At 34.7% G+C, this 13,542-nt stretch overlaps 1 protein-coding gene across 4 annotated transcripts in view; it reads right to left on the bottom strand.

Moving 5' to 3' along the window:
• TBC1D5 (TBC1 domain family member 5) overlaps positions 1-13,542 on the bottom strand; it is a 293,172-nt gene that overhangs the window by 262,576 nt on the left and 17,054 nt on the right. For all 4 annotated transcript variants that reach the window (XM_072328750.1, XM_072328747.1, XM_072328749.1 and 1 more), the window contains exon 2: positions 4,449-4,509. The gene's annotated coding sequence lies outside the window, so the exon portion shown is untranslated. The remainder of the gene's footprint in view (positions 1-4,448; positions 4,510-13,542) is intronic.

Consider the following 13,542-nt stretch of genomic DNA (forward strand, 5'->3'; position numbering starts at 1 on the left):
GCTGCTTACTACTGAAAATCTTTCACAAATCAGGCTGGTGGTGTTCAAATAGTAAAGTTAAAATTCACAATTTACTATACGAACGTTGAACCATGCAACTGCTCTAATGCTCTTTCAGATGAAAAAAGAAAACCGAACCAAAACACAACATCTACCCCACATAGTGGAAGATATTTATAAGAATGTAGAAATATGTAAAGAGCAGGATATTTTAATAATATAATAGAATGATTCATCTCCGCTATAGCTCACAGATGTCCAACACAAAAGAGCCTGTGCTTCTCAAAAAAAACACGACTGCTACCAATATTATATCCATAAGTTCTTATCATCATGCTATTGCTTCCTACACCATTTCCTCTCAAATTCACATCTTTTGTAGCTCCTTTTTGGCCATGATACAGAAGGCAATACTGGACCCTACAGTGACATTTTCTTCCTGCTTATATCTTATGTTCTTTCAGACATTCTTTTTCTAAGTGTTACAATAAAGACTTTTATTTTTTGGAAAACATCAAATTACTACTAGTTCATTGCTTTTTTTTTTTTTTTCTTTTAACTTAAGTCTTACTATGATCCACATTTTATCTGAACTTATATTTTAAGTAGTTCGTGTTATCTCTTTTTTTAAAACACTGTATTTTCATCACTGTCAACTCTCATCAGTCTTACATCCTTCACTGCAGACTTCCAAAATGAAATGCAAAGCAGTTCTCGTGAAAAGTGAAACAGAATATGAGTATTTGTTTTACAAAGCTAATGTATGTTTGGTTACAAATACCTGAGTGTTTTTCTTCTTAAAGACTTCTTTTTTATTACTTGTAAGAATCTGAGAGTGCTGATCCCTATCCTGTGAAGTATGCTAGCATCATTAGGACGACAAAATCAAGTCTTATTGTGGCAAAAAAAAATACCATTATTTAATGTCAACAACACGCTGCTACTGATTTGAACTCCTCCTTGCCTCATGGGTGAAATAACAAGGTCCTATACAAAGTCTCCCTAAGCATACCAATAGAGAAAAGAAGCAAGAAAAATACTAAAAATGGATGTATTAAAGATACAACAGGAAATATATGACTCATGAGATGTAAATTCCTTTATCTGTATAGAATAAATTTAAAAAGAGCTTAATATGGCTGCTACAATTTCTATGGAGTTAGATTAGAACAGAAATACACCTATCAATAATACACCAGATTTAGGCTTCCTAGCCATTTTCTAGATGTTCAGCAACCTCTGTGAAAAAATTTAGCTTCATTTTCTTGATCTAATGCATGACTAGTCAGATTTTTAAAATGACACCTTTTTTTAGCACCCTGGTTGGCCATTTCAGTTTAAGACAAGGAAGTGATTGAGCACAGAGCCTAAATTATCCTTCCGCACTACTTGCAGGATATCTTCAAAACAGAGCTAAGAAACAGTCAACATGAATAGAATCACACTTCTATTTCTGAATAGATCTGAATTTGAGACAAAAATCCACACTTTTCTTCTGAAAAGGTTTAAAAAACAGTAAAACCCTACTTCAACCTGCAATGTCATATAAATATTATGTCATACAAATATCTGCACATTAATTATCTCTTTGAAAAACTTAAAGCTGTGCCTCTAAGCAAATTTGCAAAACCGAAAATGTTGTAGGCTGAAATACTACTTACATTGCTTAATTGAACCCACAATTTAATATAATTTCAAACACCTATGAAGCAGTAAAGTCAGCATGCCAGAACTCTGAAGTCTATGTTTTAAAACATGAACAAAAGTAATACTCGAGGCACAAAAAACTATTTCAAGATAACTTCTTTTTAAAAATATTGTAGTGCAAGGGGAAAGAAAATGGTATTTTTATACCGCACCAGAAGATGGGTGAGGTGTGAAAGAAATCTCCTGTTTAATGTGACCTTTGGCTGTACTTTCACTTGTCATCGTTATAAAGTAGCTACTTTCAGTGCCAACACAGAAGCTGCGTTATATTACCCTATAACAGTAGTAGAATGTATTTCAGGAAACATTTCATACTCTGAGAAACCGATGGCAGAATGCACACTGACAGCACTTACCTTTGTAATTGCTGATAATGGGTCTTACAGTATAATAAGATTTCATTTACACAAGGAAATAAGAGTGACTGCACAAAATTTCATACAGCACGTTACAAACCAGTATCTGTTCAGGAACTCCCTTGGAGTCCTCAACTTCATTCAAAACATTCATATAAAGAGAAAAACAAATTTCACATTGGAATGCTGCCCTTAATAATGACAATAGTCAGGGCTTTGTTACTCTGTACAAACCCAAAACACTGCGTTGCTAAGATCTCTATACTTGACTTTTCCTAACATATGTAATTACAAAAATATTTCTGGAAAGCTAATGAATTTGAAATTCAAGTAAGATAAATAGAACAAATACAACAAATTTATGTTCTATAAAATGGTAGCAAGCTGCAGAATAAGAATCACTAGCTATCATTATCTAAAGCTGTTCATCTAACACTGTAGAGAGAAAAACCATTGATACATACTGTACACACATTTTTATCCACGTACATAAATCAAAGGAAACAGCTTCCTTTAAGGCAAGCATATGAAGATACTAAAGCAAGATACAAATTAAATATTCATACATTCAATATTTCAAAATAAGGAATTTGGATATACACATGCATAATTTAAGTTCTATAGTGAAACCTGTCTACAGAGGCCATTTCTACTGTATTTCAACAGCATTGAAACTTGAAATGTACAATGCAGCCTTCCCAAGCTGTGTTAAAACTTTAAAGTACATAGTAATTCATTTCAAGCACCAAACATAGAATAAAGGCCATGTTCTGCACACAGCTCTTTTCCACAAGAACTACTGCTTTGCCCAATTCATTGCAGCTCTCACAGCTCTACAAGCAGGGCTGTCAGTAACTGCACTTTCCTACAAGATAGCTTCAGGCTGCCAAAAGAGTTAATCACTGGGAAGTGAGCAGGCAACAAACTGAGCAGGTAACTTCAGGTAAGAGTCTCACAGTTCCTGAGGAAAACCCTATCAGACAATGATCTCTGAACCCAATTCTGATCTGAAGCACGTAATTTAGACTACAAAACTGATGCTCACGTGCAGCCTGAAACTGGGCCCTTTTTCTGGTTTCAGGCATTTACTCAGGCCTCTTCAGAGAAAATGAAGAGATCTCAAGCATTTTTGCTTGGAAAAAGAAAGCAATGCAAAACCGGCTTCACAACTAAATTTGTGCACAAGAATGGTTCTTTGTGTGTAAACTGCTGACAGGCTCTGTGTTCACAGCAAGCCAGAGAGCCTACCTTCTCAGAGCTTATAAATTACTAGTGTGCTAGTAACACTATGGGTAAAAAAAACAGGAAACAAAAAAAACAAACACCCCTACTATCCATCTTCCCTCCTGGACAAATATCATCTTCTACATGTATGTAAAGATACCACATGTTTAAAACCTGGCCAATAAGAAGAATGTCTTCATACAAGTTATTATTGTGATTATATTTTCCTATTAGAAGTTAAATGTTTTAGTTTAAATATCAAGAGGCCCATTTTAAAAAGCATCCATTTTATTTGGACAAAAATACGTCAAGTGAACTTTAAGAATAATTAAACAGTACTTAATAATGGGAAATAGAACAGCTCTGTTCCTACATAGTTTAGGTAAATGTTTATCCTTGCTCCTTAAAGGTCACTCATTTGATCTTGAGACATCAACGAAATAATCTGAGCAAAAGCTAAGTAAGTAAAAAAAGTGATATTAAGCAATATTACACTAAATAGAATTAGTATCTACATGGTAAATTACTTCATTGAAAACCATCTACGGAGTCTGCAAAGAATATACTTTTGCCTTAGAGCTAGTACTTTAATTTTCAAGAACCAAGAAAAAAAAATCAAAACTAGTCAGTAACAATGCAGCGTCGAAAAGCAATAAACTCAAAATTAAGTTATAAATAATTTAAAGCATGTCATGAAGATGTATTAATAATTCATCAGATAAATAATTTACTAAATAATCAAATAAATAAATAATGAAATACATAAATAAATCAGCAAATAAATAATTCTGCAAAATAACCTAAACAATAAGTCACTAAAACAAAATGACAAACCTACAAAACTACAATGATTTTCTAAATTCTGATAGTTTTAAATAAACAAATGTATATAAAGTAGATCAATCTTTGGTGGATAGAGAAATAGTTTTCATTGCTATTGGTAAGTTCCTGATTACACTGCACAAGGATACAATTTTAGATTTTACAAGAGTGCAGTTTTTTCCTTGTAAATTATTAACATGATTGCTACAATATATCCTGCTCTGTATTTTACATGTAGTCCCTTTATGTAGCTCCCTTTCTCCCCGAAAAAAGCAAAAATCTCTTTACAACATTCTTAATTCAAGTTTGCTTGTTTGTTTTTCTGGGTGCGGTACTTACAATACTGCAATGCCTTCTTGGTGGTTCTCTTACTATCTTCTGCAAACCTTCAGAAGTTTTGCTGCAGGGGGAAAACAAGTAGAATAACCTTAATTATTACAGATGGTATCTCATTCATTAGCGGATGACAACATTTTATTTGAAAGCAGAAGAAAAGCTGTTTTATAATTCTACAAAGCATCTTAATGTGAAACAACCATTACAGTTTACAGACTACCAAAAGTTTTTAGAAGTCTTTGGTGGAACGAGTTCAAGCAGACTGAGGCCTGTTTCTTGTATTTAAGCTGACACACAATCTGTGCAAACTGGCACTAATTCAGATGTAAAGACAAACCACGAGAAGGACAAAATACTTGGCTGACATCTAATGTTATCCTTGATTTTGGAAGTTCAGAGTCCTTGAACGAATACAGTGAGACCATTTCTTCTACATTCATAATTGAATTAGAACTCTGCACTCCAAAGCCAACACTCACACCACAAAGGTCAAAATCCACTCAGCTGTTGAACCAGCTTTCATTCTCCATTTACTGTAATGAATACTATTGACAATCACTGCAGTTTCTTTAAAAGAGGCATTCTGTAAATAGAACCCTTGAAGAAATGTGCCAGAAATGTAATCACATTATCAATTTTTATCCATTCTGTCAAAAAATGTTTATTTGCTTCCTTCCATAATACGCATTACAGGAAAGTGAGACAGTTTTGTAAGTTACGCCACTGACGTGGATTATTAGACTCTGAGCAAGCCTATTGAATTGAATGAATACATAAAGCCTGAGGTTGCTGAACAATATATGTAGCATATACATATGTTGCTCCAAAAGTAATGCCTTCTATCAGTTTCCACGGAAACTACAACAGACACAAAGAGTACAATAACACTATTTGCTAAAGCACATTCTCATCTACAAAACACCACTTTTCAACATGGTCACAACTGTTAGCTATGCATTTTCACCAGCCATGAACAAGAGCCTATGTGTCGTGCTTGAAAACATCAGCATCAGTGGAGATGACCCACTGCCACCATTGCCACTGCTAAAACACAGCATCCACTGCCTTCCTGTGCTTACATCCACATAAACATCCAGCAAGCACCAATGAGTATCAATAGGTGCCATTTTTTCTGCATGAAGGAACTCAATTCCACCCATTTTCTTCATACACACCTCCATGTCAGGCACCATCTGGTCAGAGTGCCCCTCTGCTGCCATCTGTGACATGGCAACAACATGTAATACAGCATCAGTGGGAGATTCAACTTCTACAGCAACATCAATCTCTGATGTAATGGGTCAACATAATAAAGCAGGAGGCATTACTTTCAGAGCATCCCTCACATACTCTGTTTCTCACTAGTTGGTTCAAAGCAAATCATAAGCAGCACTGTTTCTGCTGATAAAATCTCTAATTGTTGATGCTGTTGCTGTACTTCAGCATTTAAAAGCATAAAGGATAATTTACTCTTAAAATTACCTGGGCGCACTATATTTAACAAGTCTCAAATTCTCTTTAGGGATTATAATAAGGAAACACTTTGCTTAATCATAAATTTTATATTTATCTTGGCTAAACACTCTCCTTTGGATAGACTGCCATGTTTTGTCAAGAAAAATCAACACAGTGGAAATGAAGTACTTGTTCTGTTGTGTGGTCATTCAAAGGAGTATGTAGAAGTAATGTAAATGTGCACCAGTGCTGCTGATAATTTCACGCTCTCATACACTCATTTCCTTTTGCTTTAAAAAGAACTATTCCTCCTAGCTAGATATAGTCATCATGAAAAAGCATACCTCCCCTTAGAGTTAATAATATTGCTAGCCCCAAAACACAAGAGTACAAGAAACTTCTGTATTTTAAGCAATCTGAGACCATTGTTTTTTTCCTCACAGTACGCTTTTTTCAGAAGTGGGAAACATTTTTCAGTCCTCAGATTTGTGTTCAAGAATTCATTCCCTCTCCATTCTTGGCAAAGCCATCCTCTTTTAACACACACCTAACAGATCTCAAATCCTACTTTTTAAAGTTTTCTTAAAACTCAAAAAAAAAAAAAAAGTTTCTTAAGTTTTCTTTTTCACTCAGTTTTCTGCCTGTTTCATGTTTAATTCGGGCTTTTAACGCGTGGTTCCAGTACTGACCTACTCAGGTAACTATTTCTGTCTGTGTTAAAGGGTCATTGTTTTCTGTTCAGACATCTCAATCACTTGATGATAGGACAGCTTAGACAGCAGGTAAAACAACCAACAACTAGAAATACAGCTACGTTCCTCTCTTGCAGTCAAATAAAAATACCAAGCTATGCAAGAGGTAATGACAGAAATGAATTCAGTTCCTTCCTCTGTTCTGCTAGCTTGCTCCCTTCTCCTCAACCTTCATACATAAGCTAAGTGACTTTACTCAGCAGAGCTTGCAAAACACTGCTCAGTGGAACACTAAAGCAAAGTGCAATGCCATACAGCTGGATGTTACAGCGTTGAGATTTTACTACTTGAGAAAGTAGTTATGTAAGTTCTGAGCCCTTCCCAGGCTGAGAAACTGCCTGGTACAAGAGGTAGGCCACGCAGCTGGTACTGAACACGATTTGGGTAACAAAGCAAGGAAATGAATTGTACCACGTATCCAAAAAACAAATTTCAGATACTAACAGTGGCAACATAATAAATTAAGCTCACAGGAAAAACCATGGAGCAAAATCTTCTGCTATCCTCCACCTTTTAACATCACCACCAACAGAAAATGTCTTTGCAAGTGCGAATCAGATGCACAGATACTGCTGATTCTTCCCCTTGGGAACAGAAGAAATACATGGTAACAAAATGAAAGTTTGGAAAGAGCTTAGTAAGTAATTTGAAAACTTAGGACACGAGATTGATTTATTGGCATTCAGGAATAGACGCTTGGGTACAAATACTGGGCAGATGCACTCTAACAAAGTTATAGGTACAGTAAGGTACTGACTGTTATATTCTGGCTCATATTTCAAGGATTTCTTGAATAGTCAAAAGTTACATGGGATACTTTGCATTAATCACAGGGAAAAAAAATAAAAAATCGACCAATGGATTATCATGTTTACAAAATAAATAATACATAAATTTCTAGGCCAGGAGCTTGAATCCTCTGCCATATTCCCTCCCTCCCAGTTATTACAACTGTCCAATTAAATTCGATTTATCTGTTTGGACAACTTCACACGTGAAGATAGCTTTTGTGACTCAGTACAGTATGTCATCAAAAATGTTTCTATGTCTCCATTATCCTTCTGAATTTTCTTCTAGCTTCTTTTAGCTTCTTCTAACTGTCTCTTAGTAAAATAAGAATTTTAACTTGTTAAAACCTACAGGACGATGTTAAATCCCAAACTAGAGAAGCAACTGCTATCAATACAACGCATAGCTCACTTGGCTGCTATGATCCACATTTCCTAGCTGATTTTTAGATAAAAACAAGCAGATTACTAGGAAAGGTTTATCTTAAATTCCCACATGTACAGCATGCCACATTAAATATATGCAAATCAACCTCTTTCTCCTCTATTTTTTTTGAGCTGACAACTCATATGACCTGAAGCCATGGTTAACGATTACAATTATTTGACTTTCATATTTATACAATCAGTCATCAGATATGCATGTTAATTGATTTCAACAGATAGTTTTGTATTCTAATGATCAGCAGTAAGCACACATTTTACCAACCCCTTGATTCATTAGAAAATAAAACTTATATCAGTTACCACATTTATCTGAAGTAGTTCCAACAACGGGACCTTCACTGTAATAGAAAAATTTGATTTTAAAAACACAACTGGCAATTTTCTATTTAAACAATATTTTCTACTAATCAGAAATTATGAAGCATAAATAGAGCTTAAAAAAATGGACTGGGCAAAGACTTTATTTATTTACTCCATATTTATATCTTGCTATCTAAGAAACCTAAAACGGTGGTCAAGAGCTCATGAACAAGCATCTAAGCCACTAAGATACCGCTAAATGAACATTTATAATTTTTAAAAGATCTTGAATACAGAATAAAAATAAGGAGATAGATTTTAAGTAAATGATAGTATTCTGTTGCTTTCTTAATGGCTATTTTCCTTATTCTCAGGTCCAGCGCTGTGGCAAATGCTGATAATGCAAATAAATTGTCTTCAATCTCTCCCTCACTGAGAAAAACTCTCCTTGTGTTCAAAAGACCTTGATTTCATGCAGAACATACAGAGAACATCTGTGGCTCTGCAGAAATCAGAAACCCATCCCAACCTAATTGCTCTCCCAGTTATAATGCCACAGATTTCAAAGCAGAAAGGTTCTTTCATATGATACAGAACTAATGCTCCACCTTTAAGACTGATTATAATGTCTATGCTTACAGCCAAGGCAGACCTTAAAATAAACAGAAGGATGATGTTTAAGTTCTGTGTGAAACTTCAAAATGAATGACTGGAAAAAAAAGTAGAAAATAATTAAAGCTATGACAAATACACTGACATTAAAATCTATGTCAGATGTATATACATCTTCTGTAAAGATCCAAGAAAAGATAGAAATAAATGCAATTCTTAGTTTCCAAAAGTGCATTTTCTCTACCACTTCTCTTTAAAATTCACAGTGCTAAAAATTACAGCTATGGAGAAGAATAAGGAAAATTTAACAACTGCATATGGGTTGACTGAAGAAAAGCAATACTAGACTGACTCACAAATACAGCATATTCATTTAAGCCAGAATTAAAACCAGAACTTTCACAAGATGCCTGAACTTAGAGTAAGGAGGGAAAAATATGAAAAAAGACTGAAAATAGAAAAATCCTGTTGTTTACAGATTACACTTAACTGCTCATCATAACAAAGCTCAATGACTAGAAGCAGCATTTGACTACCAACATTGAGTATAATAATTAAAAACCAAGAGAAACAAGAAGTAGAAAGAAAACTATCGGCACCTTCCGATGACAACTGTTCACCTGAAGAAATGAGGATACAATAAATTCCACAGTTAAAGGTTAAAATAAGTAGTAAGATGATCAAATCCATTCTGGGAAATGAGAAAATAAAGCGGCTAGAAAATATTCAAATGTAAAGACAAACAGAAGCTGTGAGTTCAGTGGTAGCATGACACCACCCAGCCTGCTATGGCCAGTTTGGATCACTGAAACTCATAAGGAGAATCACAAAATGGGGAACTGGGAAAAAAATCCAGAAGCTCTCTACAAGTGACATAGTGCCCAACTTTCACTGCATAATCTTAGCTTAAAAAATAATAATAATAAATAAAAATGAATACAGACCTATGAAATACAGGCAGTCATTTTCTATACTGGCCCTGCTGCACAATAAGATGTTCATCAGCACTATTTTACAAGTAGAAAATCAGCATGCAGATGGGTAATAAGTTTAACACAATTAGGAAGGTGAATTCAGCGCAACGACAAAAACATTACCACTTTGGTATAACTACATTTTAACCTAGGGATAGCAACTCCTTCAGAACTCAGGGTTTCAAATACTCTTTCCTCTTTTTTTCAGAGGAAATAGAAAGAAGCTGAGGCTGTGAGTTATCTTATTGGTTAAGCATGTTTTGTAACCAATATTACTTATGATTTCAGTTCCTTGAAGAGCAAAATGTTTCTCACACAGTAGTAGTTAGAGGAAAATGCTAGATTATCTATATATAGAGAGATTATATATAAAATTGAATAAAAAAGTATGGAATATGAACAAAATCTCAAGGTTCTCAAAAACAACAGAGCGAGGAAAATGTTAAAAACTGAAAGACCAACACAAACTCAAACAGATACAACTTGCTTTGTGGCTGAATATTAAGAAGCAAGAGGAAAAAAAAAAAATCTTCTGAATATCAGCTGTTTCACAGATATGGCACAAGCTGACAGGAGACTGCAATTGGTGTCCCCACATTTAATTGCCACTTTCCACAAGCCTTTGCTATCTGCATTCAAAAGTGTTCGAGTCTGATTAGAAATCAAGATTAAGGGTTCGCCACTGTCATCAATACAGAAAACACAGCATTTATGATATCTGCTTTACTTCATACCAAAAATATTTATCCATTTCGTAACTCATGGTGGATCAGTTCCATATGGCCAAGCAAACCCTAGGGAGGGTGCAAGGCATGAAAAATAGCAAAAAAAAGAAAACAGAGGGAGTAGGAAAGATATATTGTTTATTTTTATGACAATATGGCCTAAGCCCACACAGGTTAACTTAAACTAACTATGTAAACATTTATAAACCCTTGAAACTGCAAGTTTATGAAATGGAATCCTTACATAACCTCCATAATTTTTTCTTTCTCCCAACACAACATTTTGCAGTCACTGTATCTCACTGCATTTTACAATGGTCACTAAATTTCATTCCACTTGCTATCATTTGTAAGAAACAGATTAATAATAGCAAGTTTTGGTGTACATAAAACTGACCCAGCACCCTGATGCTCCCTGTCTACATCAAAGGGGTACATAATTACTCCGTGAACAGCCAAGGCCTATTTTGACATGCAAAGACTCCTTACAAGACAGCCGGCACCATTGAAGAACTACTACATGTGACATCATACAACTGGACAAAACATTTGGGAATGGCCTCAAGCTGTGCCAGGGGATGGTCAGACTGGATATTAGGAAAAATTTCTTCTCCAAAAGTATGGTTTAGGTGTTGGAATGGGCTGCTGGGGGAGGTGGTTCAGTCTCCATCCCTGGAGGTGTTCAAGCTATGTTGATATGTTGTACTGAGGGATATGGTTTAGGGGGGAAATACTGGTGATAGGTGAACAGTTGGACTGGGTGATCTTAAGAGATCTTTTCCAGCCTCAGTGATCCTATGATTCTCCACAAACATGGAAATTTTGACTTTTTTGTTTGTTTGTTTGTTTTTTAAGTATCCAGTTTTTCTTGGAACAAGTGAATATTTCACATGGAGTCATCAGGCAAGTGAATGCAAGCCACTGCCACAAACTTCAACCCCGTTAATGGACAGATGATTTTAGGGAAGAGAATATAAGCATCACCAACATAGAACAAAATTGCTGGGTTTAATTTTAAAAATGCTTAAACTTCACATTTAAACTTTAGTGTTAAGGAATGATTTTATTCCGTACATTCTACATTTCTTGCCACCTGAAGCTGGAGACTCGAAAGTCAAGAATAGCAAATCTGGAATGCTGAGTTATATTAACATCATCCTAACTATAGCAGTTTGATTTCAACAAATTTCTCAGGGCTTTTGCATATTGCTGAATAAATGGTTCTGGAATTAACTTACTTTTCTTGGAGGCATTACTTTAGATTATTTCTTAGCCACCTCCTCTTTGATTTAGTATACCTCTTAAGATAATTTATTAATGTTTTGGCTATCTCATTCATCATCCATTATTACTGGTGTCATAAATTAGAGGAATGGAACAAAGCAACAAAGCGCTGGACTATATACTCTTTCCATATTCATCAATATAATATCTGCTTACGTCAGTAAGCAGTATACAAAAGAAGTTAGTTTATCCACTAAAGCAAGACTGGCAACACTTTTTAACTTAAATCTGAAAGCAGATCATTAGATTCACAGTAAAGACTGTCATTACTGAAGTAAAAAGTCAGTGCATCAACACTGAATGAGAGAGGACAGAAACATCTAGACTGCAAAAGACAAAAGCACACACCAGAAACTGCTACGTCCTGCAAGTTATTAAGTTATTCAAACAAAGAAGAAGGCTTAAAAATCACTGTATTTCATGAGGAAAAAAAAAAAAAAAAAAAAAAGACAAATCATCCAAATCATCCAAAATTCTGCCAGCATAAAACAAAACAGCAGAATGAGGAGCAAAAATTTAACTAAACAAAGCTTAAAAGAGCGGCATCACATCGTAAAAGTCTGTCATATTGCTTTGTGGAAGACAAGTTACCTAAATGAGTGGTAAATAGGAAAAAGCCTTCAAAAAAAAAAAACAAACCAAAGCAAAACAAAAAACTCAATAGAAAATAGCTCGAAAAAGATGACTGTAAAGATCTCAGAATATTTTCAAGATAATGACCAATAATGGCCATGCCTGTCAGTAATACGTTACATAGGTATATGCTACACTATAAAAATCAATTGAAGGAATATAGCATTCATGTTATTATGACAACATTAACGACTGAGTTAACATGAACATTATGTCTGCATTAAATTACATCTTTGAGTCTAATCTGAATATTCAAAAATTCACTTTCTATTATTTTAGATGTTGATATATTTTGTACACATCTACAGTTTACATTCCTTTAAATAAAAGAAAACCTTTCACTAAGGTAAATGAATATTTTACATGATGTAACAGTACAGCACTCATCTTTTTTCTAATTGTAATATGACTAAGTTGGAGCCAGATCTAGTAATTCATTAATGGAATCAGTCATAGAAGAGTTTAAATTCTTTCAGTGAAAGAAGAACGACTCCATCTTAAGATTTAAATTGGGCAAAAAGCATCAGATTGGCAACTGTGCACCTGATTTCTACTTGAGGAAGAATTAGCTGTTGTCTCCTTCAGATGACACAATGTGATCTGTGGATCAGGTATTTTGGGCTCCCAAAGGAGCTGAAGCGACAAGAACTTTTTCCCACTAAATAAAATCTCCTTTAATTGTGCCAACTTTAAATCATGATCCTCACTACTTCTGACATAGAACTTCCAGGTTTTCTAGTAATTGATGATTAAAAAAAGTACACCCTTAACCAATACTTTTTAAAGCTAATTCAACTAAATACATAATAAGATGCATCTTCCCTTTACTTCATTGTTCTGTGTTAATAATTACAAATGAAACAGTTTGATTTGTATGATAGTTTCCTATAGTTAGAATTTTACAATGACCAGTGGAACAGAAAACAAAGTCCTGTGAGCTGCAGTTTTTATATTTTTCCTGTCTGGTCAATGTTCAGAACAGACCATGATACTTCTTCAGACTCTAAGAGCTTGCAGTCAAACAGAACCTTGTTGTTACATGACTAAGAGCAGGTAGTATCCCCTTGTACTAAGGTGCATGCAATTTAAGGATTCACGGAAATGGGAAGAACTAATCCCTCAAGTGC

Source organism: Excalfactoria chinensis, chromosome 2 (assembly GCF_039878825.1).
Source record: "Excalfactoria chinensis isolate bCotChi1 chromosome 2, bCotChi1.hap2, whole genome shotgun sequence".
Classification (NCBI taxonomy): Eukaryota; Metazoa; Chordata; class Aves; order Galliformes; family Phasianidae; genus Excalfactoria; species Excalfactoria chinensis.